Below are 14903 nucleotides of genomic sequence, written 5' to 3' on the forward strand. Positions count from 1 at the left end.
AGGTATTTTAAACAATTGTACTGGTAAGAGGATTTTTTCTCTAAGGCATTGACTCTGCAAAGATTATACGCCAATGCTCTCAACATCACAAATAGTTTCGAAAAAAATTTCTCTGAAGGAATATATGTTAAAAAAAAAATCATTTTGTGCTTTCCCATTGCTTTTCAAATATAACTTGTTTTCTTCAACTATGAATTAAAATTTCATGTTCCAATGTCGTCCAAACCATCGACCAATCAAAGGTTTCAATAAGAAGAAATGCCTTTCAAACTGTACATACTTCCCAAACTGCATAAACTACCGAATAAATGTTACCACAGATATAAAATTTTACCCTATTTAATTTATAACAAAGGGTTCATACTATGCTTTCCATTTTTTAAACCCTCCACCATAGGATGGGGGTATTAACTTTGTCATTCCGTCTGTAACACATGGAAATATAGCTCTAAGACCCCATAAAGTATACACTTATATTCTGGGTCGTGGTGAAATTCTGAGTCGATCTAAGCATGACCATCCGTCTGTTAAAATCACGCTAACTTCCGAACGAAACAAGCTATCGACTTGAAACATGGCACAAGTAGTTGTTATTGATGTAGGTCAGATGGTATTGGAAATGGGCCATATCGGTTAATTTTTACGGACTCCCAGATTTGACTTGCGGAGCCTCTAAGAGAAGCATATTTCATCCGATCCAGCTTAAATTTCGTACATGATGTTGGTATATGGCCTCTAACAACCATGCCCGAATTGGTCCATATCGGTCAATAATTATATATAGCCCTTATATAAACCGATTCCCAGATTTGGCTTGCGGAGCCTCCAAGAGTAGCAAATGTCATCCGATCCGGTTGAAACTTAGTACGTGGTGTTAGTATATGGTCTCTAACAACCATGCAAAAATTGGTCCACATCGGTCCATAATTATATATAGCCCCCATATAAACCGATCCCCAGATTTGAACTCCGGAGCCTCTTGGAGGAGAAAAATTCATCCGATTCGGTTGAAACTTAGTACGTGGTGTTGGTATATGGCCTCTAACAACCATGCAAAAATTGGTCCATATCGGTTAATAATTATATATAGCCCCCAAATAAACCGATCCCCAATCAAAGAAAAATCACGATTGCCACTCGAGCCAAAAATAATGTACCAAAATTTTATTGTCATAGAAAGTTTGGTCAAAGTTTTATTTCTATAGAAAATTTTGTCAACATTTTATGTCTTTAGGAAATTTTGTCAACATTTTATGTCTTTAGGAAATTTTGTCAAAATATAATTTCTATGCAAAATTTTGTCAAAAAATTTATTTCTATAAAAAATTTTGTCAAAATTTTATTTCTATAGAAAATTTTGTCAACATTTTATTTCTATAGAAATTTTTTCAGAATTTTATTTCTGTAGAAAATTTATGAAGCATTTCATAGTTGGAGAGGAATATATTGCAAAATCTTCCAAAACATCAAAAATTCTACCAATCTATCAAACAGTAAAAAAAACTGTCATTTTTGGTAGACTCGTAATTGTATATAGCCCCCATATAAAGCGACTCCCATATTTCAATTCTGGCTCTATAATTACAGCACAAAAGTTCATATCGGTTCGTAATTATTTCTTCCCTATATATACCGGTCAAGAACTTAATATATACGTATTTAATCGACCTTTCTTTTGTCTACTATATATCCCACATGGACTAACTTAACTAACTTAAGTTTTAAGATGCCTTGCCGTCGGCCGCAACCCAAGTAATTTAATTGTGGATGACCCTCTTTTGTAGAAGTTTCTACGCAATCCATGGTGGAAGGTACATAAGATTCGACCTGGCCGAACTTACGACCGTATATACTTGTTTCACTATTATATCTTGCTTCCAATGCTGTCAAAACTATAGACCAATTGTTGTGCTAAGAACAAAATGCCTTCTTCTCAAACTTTATTCTTCTCAATCTACCTAAGCCACCCTAAGAAGAAAATATCTTCGAAACTGTGGATTCTTCTCAAACTGCAAGCTCAATAAAGGTTACTAAAGGGAGACACCGTGGTGCAATGGTTAGCATGCCCGCCTTGCATACACAAGGTCGTGGGTTCGATTCCTGCTTCGACCGAACACCAAAAAGTTTTTCAGCGGTGGATTATCCCACCTCAGTAATGCTGGTGACATTTCTGACTGTAGTACGGACTCGGCTATAAAAAGGAGGTCCCTTGTCATTGAGCTTAACATGGAATCGGGCAGCACTCAGTGATAAGAGAGAAGTTCACCAATGTGGTATTACAATGAACTGAATAGTTTAAGTGAGCCTGATACATAGGGCTGCCACCTAACCTAAGGTTACTAAAGAAGAGAATTTTTTTAACTATTTGCGAAAAAGTTAAAAACCATCAAGACTCGACGTAGTTTCTTTCAATGAAATTATCTGTAGTGATTTTAATTTTCATTTTAGTAAAAAACTCTGCTGTCCAAACAATTGTTTTCCAATTGCTTTTCAATAACATCTAACTTTCAAGACGTTTATTTATTGTTCCAATGCTTTTCAAGGTAATGACCTAAACTGTAAATTGTTTTCAAACTGCAAAAATACTCAATAAATGTAATCAAACTCACTATTTCTAATAATAAATACATTTAAATGAGGATTTTTTGAAAAGTATTTAACATCATCGCCTGATGCAAATGCATTTTACTATTGTGCACTACATTTTTCCAAACGACTAATGTCAAAATTTCAGCCGGTATTTAGAAATGACCATAACTCAAATTCTTAACATAACCCCGGGATTCCTTCTGCTAATTTCTTCTACTCCTCGAATTCGTTTCTTTTTTTTTTGCAGTCCAAACAAAATAAACACACTATGCTTTCCAATTATGTTTGGTTTTCAAGCTATTTATTTCTTGTTTCAATGCTATTCAAACTATTGAATGATCATGGGTTTCCTCAAGAAAAAAATTCTCAACGTAACCCCAGGATTCCTTCTGCTAATTTCTTCTACTCCTCGAATTCGTTTCTTTTTTTTTTGCAGTCCAAACAAAATAATCACACTATGCTTTCCAATTATGTTTGGTTTTCAAGCTATTTATTTCTTGTTCCGATGGTATTCAAACTATTGAATTGGGTTTCCCCAAGAAGAAAATGCTTTCTCAACTGTAAATTCCTCTCAAAATACATACCTAATATTACCGAAGAGTATAATGTTTTTATCTCTTTCTAAAAATAAAAGAAATATATATGTGGGTGGTCCAATAAGTATCTAGCCTCATCGCCTGATGCAAGAGCAAATTATTATAGTATTATTGTCTACACGTCAACCAGTTCACCTATTATTTTGTTTTCGCCATGTATGTTCTTTCCTTCAAAGATGAATATTTAGACCAACCGCATATCAAACAATATTTTTTGTAGTTATTTTAATTCCACAATTTTAATATTTAAGTATTATAAAACGATCATAAATCAAGTTCTTCTTATTTTACCTCGCAGACTATTTCGGCTAGTGTCTTCTACTGATCGTACTTATTTTCTTTTGTTTGCGGTCCCTACAAACTGCTCATACTATGCATTTAAATTATATCTTGCCAATTATTTAGTCTTCCAATGCTGTTCAAACTATTAACCAATCAACGGTTGCCCTAAGAAGAATATGCTTTCTAAACTGCATAGCCTACACAACAAACGTTACCAAAAAGTATTTTTTAACTATTTCTAAAAATAAAAGAAATATCTATATAGAAGGTTCGAAAAGTAGGTAGCCTTTTTCCTCATTGTGGGTGGTCCGATAAGTATTTAGCCTCATTGCCTTATGCAAGTGCAATATACTATAGCATAGTACATTTTGTTAAAGGGCTAATGGCAAAATTTCAACCTGATCGCCTATTATTTTAGTGTAAGTGTAAGATAAGTACTTGGCCAACGACCCACGTATATTAAAACTAAATTTCTGTAATTATTTTAATTTCATAATTTTAAATATTTTAGTATCATGAAATGGTCATAAATCAAGTTCTTAATATATATCCCTTAATTCACCACAAGGGCTCCTTTTGCTAATGTCTTGTACAACACGAAGTCATTTCCCTGCTGCCTCTTAATCTTGCTCTACCCCCTTGTTTTATGAACAACTGCTATATTAGTGTCATGTACTTTTTCAAACTCTTTTTTTGTTTGTATTTAAAAAAAGTGCACACATGCCTCGTGACAATGTCAAGGACCCTTTTAATAAGCACCGTTTAAGTGCTTCAGTGAATTTCTTTAAATTCATTTTTGCTGTGTGCTGGTTTCCTTTGCATCATCACCATCATAGTGGAGGTTAAGCAAAATTTTGCTCCGTCACTAGGTCCTCACTACGCCACCATCATTACCAGTAAACTAAGCTTTGTATAAATTGCAGTATACTCCTGTTTAAATGGTAAAACATTTATATGCTCCTTTTTTCTGTTTTTTTTTTTTTTTTTTTTTATGAAGAGAGCATAGGGTTTTTATGGCAGAAACAAGAAGATCAAGTTTAAATGTTCCATTATATTATAATGGGATATTTGTGTTGTTTCTAGGTTATTTTTTTTTTGTATTTTTCAGTTATATCAAGGGTTAGCCAAAGGATAGTAAATAACATTGAAATTATAAACCGATTTAATATTTATGAATGCATACATTAGATTCAAAGAAAAGGATGATGGTCGAAAACTGGACAAAAGGTGTAAAATATTTTGAAATAACTAAACGGAAGTAGATTAATAACAGAAGGAATATCATATTTAACATTAAAAAAATATAGTGAATATCTTAAAAATTGTAATAATTGTCTACTATAGTTGGGAATATTTCATTGAAATACACAAATTTCGTATATGAAATTTCCATATTTTCCTTCACAAGCATTTTTGTGTATATTTCTCCACTAACAACATCAGAAAGTAAATATCTTATATCATTTTTTTTTTTTTCAGAAACAGTTCAGGCCATATGTAAGTAACTTAAGGCTAATTTCTGATTTCCAATCTTTGACATTTCATAACTTCTAAAATATTTAGATAACATTGAATGTCCCTAAATTGGGGACATATATTGTCTCCAAACTGGAGACATATAATGTCCCTAAACTATGTACTGTTTTATAAAACAGGAAAATTGTATCATTTCTAGCCTAACCTAACCTAGCTAGAGAAAATATGAATAAGCCCCAAACACCGATATAAGATTACTAATATTGAGGGCTAGAGACATATAATGTCCCCAAACTACGTACCTTTTTTAATAAAACAAGAAAATGTTATAATTTCTAGCCTAACCTAACCTAGCTAGAGAAAATATGGATAGTCCCCAAACATGGATATAAGATTACTAATATTGAGGGCATTTTAGTCATTGGCCTATGATCGTTAACGTCGAGTAAGACATCACATAGCCGGGAAGTGGTTGGTTAAGAAGCGTATAAGGACGAGACTCTAATAGTGGTTTGTTTGAGAAACCTTAAATGTCCCCAAACTGCGGATTAAAAACAAGTTGACTGTCCCCAAACTATGCAGCTTTATATAAAATATGAAAACATAACCTGATGAGCATTTTTAGAACCGTCTTGGCAAATTTATACGCATTCTATGGTAGTGTATATAAAGACCACGGCTGTAACTCGAGTCATAAATAATCTACCAAGAATTGGAGAAAATTTTAGCAAAAAACTACAAAAAAATATTATTTAATGTTATTTTTGTAGAAAATTTTGTGAAAAATTTATTTCTATAGAAAATTTTGTTAACATTTTATTTCTATAGAAAATTTTGTTAACATTTTATGTATATAGAACATTTTGTCAAAATTTTATTTATATACAAAATTTTTTCAAATTTAATTTCTATAAAAAATTTTGTCAAAATTTTATTTCTATAGAAAATTTTGTCAAAATTTTATTTCTGTAGAAAATTTTGTCAAAATTTTATTTCTGTAGAAAATTTTGTCAAAATTTTATTTCTATAGAAAATTTTGCCAAAATTTTATTTCTATACAAAATTTTGTCAAAAATTTATTTTTATTGAAAATTTTGTCAAAATTTTATTTCTATACAAAATTTTGTCAAAATTTTACTTCTATAGAAAATTTTCTCAAAATTTTATTTCTATCGAAGATTTTGTCAACATTTTATTTCTGTAGAAAATTTTGTTAAAATATTATTTTTAAAGAAAATTTTGTCAAAATTTTATTTATGAATAAAATTGTTTAGCAATTTTATTTATATAGAAAATTTTGTCAACATTTTATTTCCATACAAAATTTTGTCAAAATTTTACTTCTATACAAAAGTTTGTAAAAATTTTATTTCTATAAAAAATTTTGTCAAAATTATATTTTTATAAAAAATTTTGTCAAAATTATATTTTTATAAAAAATATTGTCAAAATTTTATTTCTAAAGAAAATTTTGTCAAAATTTTATTACTATAGAAAATTTTGTCAAAATTTTATATCTATAGAAAATGTTGTCAAAATTTTATTTTTATAGAAAATTTTGTCAACATTCTATCCAAATTTTGTCAAAATTTATTTCTATAGAAAATTTTATTTCTATAGAAAAGTTTGTTAAAATATTATTTCTAAAGAAAATTTTGTCAACATTTTATTTATAAATAAAATTGTGTAGAAATCTTATTTATATAGAAGATTTTGTCAATATTTTATTTCTATAGAAAATTTTGTCAAAATTTTATTATTGTATCACAATGGACTGAATAGTCTAAGTGAGCCTGATACATCGGGCTGCCACCTAACAAAATTATATATCTAAGGAAAATTTTGTTAAAATTATATTTCTGTAGAAAATTTTGTCCAAAATTTATTTCTATAGAAAATTTTGTCAAGATATTTTATTTCTTTAGAAAATTTTGTCAAAATTTTATATCTATAGAAAATTTTGTAAAAAATTTTTATTTCTATAGAAAATTGTGTCAAAATGTTACTTTTTTAGAAATTTTTGTCAAAATTTTACTTTTATAGAAAATTTTGTTAAAATTTTATTTTTTAGAAAATTTTGTCAAATTTTATTTCTATAGAAAATTTTGTCAAAATTTTTGTTTCTGCAGAAAATTTTGTCAAAAATTTTATTTCTATAGAAGATTTTGTCAAAATTTTATTTCTATCGAAGATTTTGTCAAGATTTTATTTCTATAGACAATTTTGTTAAAATATTATTTATAAATAAAATTTTGTAGAAATTTTATTTATATAGAAAATTTAATAGAAAGTTTATTTATATAGAAGATTTTGTCAACATTTTATTTCTATACAAAATTTTGTAAAAATTTTATTTCTATACAAAATTTTGTAAAAATTTTATTTCAATAGAAAATTTTGTCAATTTTTTTTTCTGTAGAATATTTTGTCAAAATTTTATTTCTATAGAAGATTGGTTCAAATTTTATTTCTATAGAAAATGTTGTTAAAATATTATTTCTATATAAAATTTTGTCAAAATTTTATTTATAAATAAAATTGTTTAGAAATTTTATTTATATAGAAAATTTTGTCAACATTGTATTTCCATAAAAAATTTTGTCAAAATTTTACTTCTATACAAAAGTTTGTAAAACTTTTATTTCTATAGAAAATTTTGTCAAAATTGTATTTCTACGGAAAATTATGTCAAAATTTTATTTCTAAAGGAAATTTTGTCAATATTCTATTTATACAGAAAATTTTGTCAAAATTTTATTTCTATAGACAATTTTGTCAAGATTTTATTTCTATAGAAAATTTTGTCAAAATTTTATTTCTATAGAAAATTTTGTCAAAATTTAATTTTTTAGAAAATTTTGTCAAAATTTAATTTTTTTAGAAAATTTTGTCAACATTTTATTTCTATATTTTTTTTATATTTATATAAAAAATTTTATTTCTTTAGAAAATTTTGCCAAAAGTTTATTTCGATAGAATATTTTGTCAAAATTTAATTTCTATAGAAAATTTGTAAAGTACCTCTTATATGAAGAGGAATACTTTGAAAAATCTACCAAAACACCAAGAATTCTACGAATCTACCAAACAATAAAAAATCAAGCATTTGTGGTAGAATTCTACCGTGATAAAAATGCTTTGAAGGATAAAAATCGTCAGATACATTGTTTCAGATTTTTCAGTGTAGTCATAAAGATTGGACAACGATATAATCTCCATTTCCAAGACATAAAAAACATTGTCTACCATATCCTTCCGAAAAAATTGTTGTGCTTCCTTTTATCCTTTGTTATAATTGGTTGATACAAATTGCCGCAATAAATGACAAGAAAAGATGCAGAAAAATCTTCTCCGATATTTTCATTATGATTCGCCATAATAAAGAAGGACATTCTGGATTCTATTTTTACTTTTTTTATTCCACATATAAGGATCTATGTAAAAATTGAAGATCCTTTTCTGTCCGGCAACAAACGGAGTATGGTAATAATTGTTGTTTTGTTATGCAAACAAAGAAATCCTGTTTTTGACTTCCTCTGATATGATCAGCATCAAAAACATTTTGGTGATTTATATGTTCAAATTATGCCGCCAAGAAGACCATGAAACAATAACTGAAACAGTGGACAAGATATTGGTGGGTCTGCTTGCTTAGAATTAGAGTTCAGAGTTGTTGGACTGTCTGTATAAATTTGAAAATAAAAATTTCCTCTGATTTCAATGAAATTTTTTTGAGCCTTTAGAATTTTGCAAAAAAAAAAAAAAAACAAAAAACAAAACAAATTTTGTGTTGTTGTTTTCCTCTCTTTGAAATATTGTTGTTTCAGCAGTTGTTCTGAGTTCTTAAGAAACCAGTTTCCTTTTTGTTTGGATTTGAGTTATAGTTGTTGGTGTTTCCCAGACTGTGTGTGTGCCTGTGTGCGAACTATGGAATTTGAGTCTGCCTTCCTTTTGACCATCATCTTTTGTTTTCAAATCATACATAGTTGTTGGAGTTATTTTGTGTAAATTCCTTCGTCTTCCACATCTTATTCCCCTCTTCATCATCTTTTGTTTAAATCATGAATTTTGGCAATTTTTTCCAATTTAATTCCAAACATATTATTATTGGTTTGTCAAAATCCTTTGGTCTCATTCGCGGCTATTTATGCTGAGATTCAATTCTCTGCCTCATTGTTTTAATTTCAATTTCATTTAGGAGAAATATCAAAGAACCCCTCGAGTTATTTTGAGGTATTGTGCAACATTTTTGCATGTCTCTCGATTTTCGTGGATGTTTCCCAACAAATTACCCTAAAAGTACCGCAGCATTTAATTGGTTTCCTTTACAAATGAAACAAATAGAGGGAATTTCTTTGGAGGAAAGGATAAAACTATAATCAAATTGAAAGGATATAAAACAGATGTTTTTCAGTAAGGATTCTGGAAACAGTTCCTATACACCCACATGATAATATTGGGTACATGAAAAAGTACTCTTTTGGGTCGATCAGCTTTTGCTATTATAGAGATAATTCCATCAATGTGACATTTTTAAGAATTCTCGATGAACAGCTCTGAGATGTCATTTTCACCGGCTTCTTTTGAAAAGTACTTTCTGACCTGCAAGGGTGGACAAACCAAATCGTCCCAGCCAAGTCTGCCAGTTTTTGAAACATGTTATGAAACAACATTGTGGTCAAGCGTTGTCCTCCTGGAGGACGAAGCAAGTGGAATTAATCATTAGATCAGACTGGAGCAGCCCAACACTCAGTATAACCACCGTGGTGCAATGGATAACATGCCCCCCTTACATACAAAGGGACAAGGTATCAATCCCAGTTTCGACCAAGCCCCAAAAAATTTTCAGCGGTAGATATTTCCCTTTCAGTAAAGCTTCTGACATTTCTGAGTATTTGAAAACTGCCTTGCAATGCGAAACGCTGTTCGAAGTCGGCTATAAAAGGAGCTAAACATAGAATTGGGCAGCACTCACAATAAGAGAGAATTTCGGCACTTGTGGTATCACAATGAACTGAATAAAACGACATTTATTGACAAAATACCAAAAAAAAACTTTTTCGGCTACCCAATATATTCAATAACAAGTCATCACAATAACATAAAAGGCGTATTTGATAGGGAATGAAATATAAAAGAAAAAAGAGTCATAGCTAAACATACTCCAATAATGTCCAGCCAAAGAGAAAAAAAATTATTAAAATTGAACCAACAATATTTTGTTCATTGATATAACGAAATATTTGGATTAAGTGAAAGAAACGTTTCATTATTTAACAGAGAATAGTGATGAAATTTTGTTATATATAATAAATTGTTTCGTTGACTCGTGTTTTATGAAATATTTCGCTAATATTACGAAACATTTTCTACCAGCGTAGTACAAACAAGAATATATTATTATTACTGATTAGATACATTTGCAATATATCCATGCTTTCAACAATGTCGACTCATCATTTAAAGCGAAAACATTCTTTATCCCATTTTCGGGGACATACACTATTCCAACTTTGGGGACATTAAGAAAGAAATGAATTAATTACTAATTTAGATTATCATATCTTTCAAATATGAGCAAACTACCTTTTCCCTCTGAGTTTGTAGAACATTTGTTTTTAGACAAAAAGTTATTTTTCCCATCTTGGGGACCTACACTAATCCAAATTTGGGGACATTAAATTAGAAGTGAATAATCTGTCTTTAATAAATACTAATTTGGAATATGATATATTCCAAATATTGTCAAATTACCCTTGATATTTACCATGAATTGTTTTTGGGGGGAAACATTATTTATATCCATCTCCGGGGACATACACTTCTCATACCTTGTAGACAATACACCGGAAATAAACAATAAAAGAAAGTTCCAAAGTAAATGATTTGGATCCCTATTTCAAATATAGGCAATGTATTCTTACTATATCCCCCCCCCCCCCGCATTTGAGATTATACACTTCTTTATCCCATCTTCGGGGACATACACTTCTTTGGGGCATTAAATCAGAAATGAATAATCTGTCTTTCGTAATTACTAATTTGGAATATGCTATACTCCAAATAGGGTGAAACTACCTTCGATATTTCGCCCTGAAGTTGTGAAAACTTTGTTTTAAGAGGAAACATTATTTATTCCCATCTTCGGGGACATACACTACTCCTAATATGGGCAAAGTATTTTAGTATTTCCCTCCTTATATTAAGAAAATTTATTTCTTTACCCAATCTTTGGGGACATACACTTCTCATACCTTGTAGACAATACACCGGAAATAAACAATAAAAGCAAGTTCCAAAGTAAATGATTTGGATTCCTATTTCATCTTCGGGGACATACACTAATCCTTCTTTGGGGCATTAAATCAGAAACGAATAATCTGGTTTTCGTAATTACTAATTTGGAATATGATATACTCCAAATAGGGAGTATATCATATCTATATCTTCGCTATTTCGCCCTGAAGTTTTGAAAACTTTGTTTTAAGAGGAAACATTATTTATTCCCATCTTCGGGGACAAACACTACTCCTAATATGGGCAAAGTATTTTAGTATTTCCCTCCTTATATTAAGAAAATTTATTTCTTTACCTCATCTTTGGGGACATATATTATTCCTACTTTGGGGACGTTAAATAATAAATCAAAAATTTTACTTTCATACTTACTAATGTGGAATATAATATATTACAAATATGGGCAAACTACATTTGGTATTTGCTTCGAATTTTGCGAATATTTATTTTCAAGGGAACCATTCTTTATCCTAATATTTTGGGATATACACTAATCCTACTTAGGGGACATTACTTCGGAAATGAAAAATCTGACATTTATAATTACTTATTTGGACCCATACTCAAAATATGAACAAAGTAACTATGATATTTCTCATCGAATTTTGAAAACAGTTTTTCTCAGGAGAAAAATCCTTTACCCCCATCTTCGGGGGCATATACTAACCCTACTTTAGGGACATTAAATCAGAAAAGGATAATCTCTCTTTCATTGTTATCAATTTGGATCCTAGTTTCAACCATGGACAAAGTATCTTTGATTTTCTCCCCCGAATTTGAGAATATATATTTTTTTTTTAATTTTTCATCCCCATATTCTGGGACATACAATAATTCTATTTTGGGGACATTCAATCAGAAATGTTCTGAGGCATTTTATATAGAACTATAGTTAAGGTATGATTTTAATCTTTTGTTTTCATAATTATATTACCACCACCCTTTCAAGATTTCTCACAAGACAATAAAATAAATAGACTTGTGTTTTATTGGATGATTTTTTGCAATGGGCTTAATCCATCATAAAGAAAGCCATAAATTCTACATGACTAATCTACCGCAAAAATTTTCCCAATACATAACAAATCATAATTCGTTTAATATCCTCAAAATCATAATTTTTTATTGTAATTAAAAAAGGAAAGCATGGCTAATCTCCATGGCCATTTCGTGAATATCCTTGAGAAGAAATAAAAAATGGGAAATATCAAAGCAATGGGCTTAGGATGAAAGAAGAAAAAAAACTTAAACAAAAGGTGTTCCAGATTGATAAGGGGCAAATAAAATAGATCACTCTTCTTAAAGGTTGGTATGAAAGATCATGCAAGGTCTGTAATATCCTTAAGCAAAAACGAAACGAAAAAGGTTAGTTAAGGAAAAAAATATAAAAGAAAATGTAATCCATAAACATCACCCTAAGGATTTTTTTTGCCAGAAGAAGAAAAAAAATTCAAGGGTAAAAATGAAAGACATACACATCCTTTTCATGCTAGAGATTAGCTCTTGGGACACAATCCAAACTTACTCACCCAAGGCAAAAAACAAAAACCAAAAACGCACTCACCCATACCCATAAAATTAGGGAGGTTTCTCACCACCCCATATAGGAAACCGATTTGTTTTCTTTTGGCAATTTAATTAAAGACATCAAGAAATAGAGCATACAAGAATGTTCGGGATTTTTTCAAAGGCTTTGATTAAGAAACCAATTTCAAGGTTATGTTGTGGAAGGATTTGGAAAAATCTCCTGCGAAAAGGTAATCGGAAATAGGAAAATCCTTTAAAAGCATGCGCAAATGTTTTTCCTTTTGTTTAAAGGAAATTTTTGAAAAATGCTTTACAAAAAGGCATTGGAAAGTGTCACGCGTTGTAGCGGAAAATTAATTAAAAGGGCGGGTTTACAGAAAAAAGGGGAAGAAAATTTATTTCCAAGGGGGAAGTAAGAATTAATTAGAGAAAATAAAAAATAATTAATTGAATTAAATTTATGACGTATTATTCTTAATAAAATAATTTTTTATATAAAAAATTATAATGACAAAATGTTAATACACAAATGTATTAAAAAAAAATATAAATAACAATTAAAAAAAATTAATAATAAAATTTAAAATTTTTAACTCTAAGTAAACAATTTATCGCCACAGAGACAGATAGGAAATATTTACAGAAAATAATTAAATAAAATATTCTAAAAAAATATTATTTTATTACAAAATTAATGATAAAATAATATTATAAAAAATATGTGTTTTTTTAAATAAAAATATTATTTATATGTAAATAAATTGAAAAAATTATATTAGAGTAATTATATATAAAAATATAAAAGTTTATTTATAAATTTTAAACTTTAATTAAACACTTTATCGCCACGGAGAGAGATAGGACATATTTATAGAAAATAATTAAATAAAATATTCTGGAAAGTATTTTTTTTTTTCAATTAACCATGAAATAATATTATAAAAAAGTATTTATATGCAAATTATAATAATTTATATAAACTATAATAATAATAATAAATTAGTATATTTTTTAAACTTTTATTAAACATTTACAGGTAATAATTTAATAAATTATTCTACAAAGAATATTATTTTATTAAAAATTTATTAAAATTGCGTGTTTTTTAATAAAAAATATATTTATATATAAATTTATTGAAAAAAAAAAATTAATACGAATCATTCCCATAAAAAATAAAAATTTATATATAAATTTTAATATTTTTAATTTTAATTGTCATTTATATTAAATTCAAATAAACATATATGACATATTTAAATTTATTATTATATTTCTAATCATCATGCAACTTACCTTAGTAAAATAAAAAAAATATGTCTATGGATTCTTATAAAACTCAATATTTAATAGTTCGACATTTTTACTTTATCAACTTCGTAGACACAATAAAAATATTTGTAAAATTTCAACAGTTTTTTTCAACACCTTTAATTTTATTTTATTTTAGAACAAAAAACTTTAACAAAATTTAAAACATAGTTTTTTTTTCTTTAACAACTTCTACCCACTTCATAACAATCTTAATAAATCAATACATTTTCATGTGTATTTTATTTGCCAACAAAAAACTTCACAAATCTCTGTAACATAACAAAAAAAAAAACCAAAACCCGTTGTCGATAGATCTTAAGCCATCGACTGTTGCCACACGAATGTCGTCGTTCCTTTACCTTTAAGACAACATTCAGGATGTTTTTGCGCCCATTTCTTGTTCTTTCTCTGTGTGTTTATTCATTGCGAACAGCAACCGGTTGCTTAATACTTCAATGGGCCGTTTCACAAAAGAAGATCGTGCCACCAACCATGTCGTCTCTTCGTCTGTCTGTCCATCTGTCCACCGACCTTTGTTTTTGTTCACTGGGAGAATGGAATAAACCACCCCAAAATACATACTCATACAGCGTTTAAAATTTTTGCACACAAATCACTATTTGGCATATAATGATAAGAGAGTGAGAGTGAGTTTATTAGTCCAATTGCAGAGAGCTAAATGCTCTTTGTTAGGGTAGAGTTAAGGCATAAATATTCGGGAGAGATATACATGGGTGATTTAGGAGAAATATATGACAATAAGGATAAACAAACGTAATGCTCTACTTAGCCGTTAGATGGAGCTAAGTACCTAGTGATAAA

General features: G+C 28.9%; 1 protein-coding gene across 1 annotated transcript in view; it reads right to left on the reverse strand.

The window, feature by feature from the left end:
* Nucleotides 1-14403, reverse strand: part of LOC142228839 (uncharacterized) — a 33611-nt gene extending 19208 nt beyond the window's left edge. Inside the window, exon 1 of the mRNA XM_075299358.1 lies at nucleotides 14064-14403. The gene's annotated coding sequence lies outside the window, so the exon portion shown is untranslated. The remainder of the gene's footprint in view (nucleotides 1-14063) is intronic.
* Between the last annotated feature and the right edge of the window lie 500 nt (nucleotides 14404-14903).

This window comes from Haematobia irritans, chromosome 3 (genome assembly GCF_050003625.1).
Source record: "Haematobia irritans isolate KBUSLIRL chromosome 3, ASM5000362v1, whole genome shotgun sequence".
Lineage (NCBI taxonomy): Eukaryota > Metazoa > Arthropoda > Insecta > Diptera > Muscidae > Haematobia > Haematobia irritans.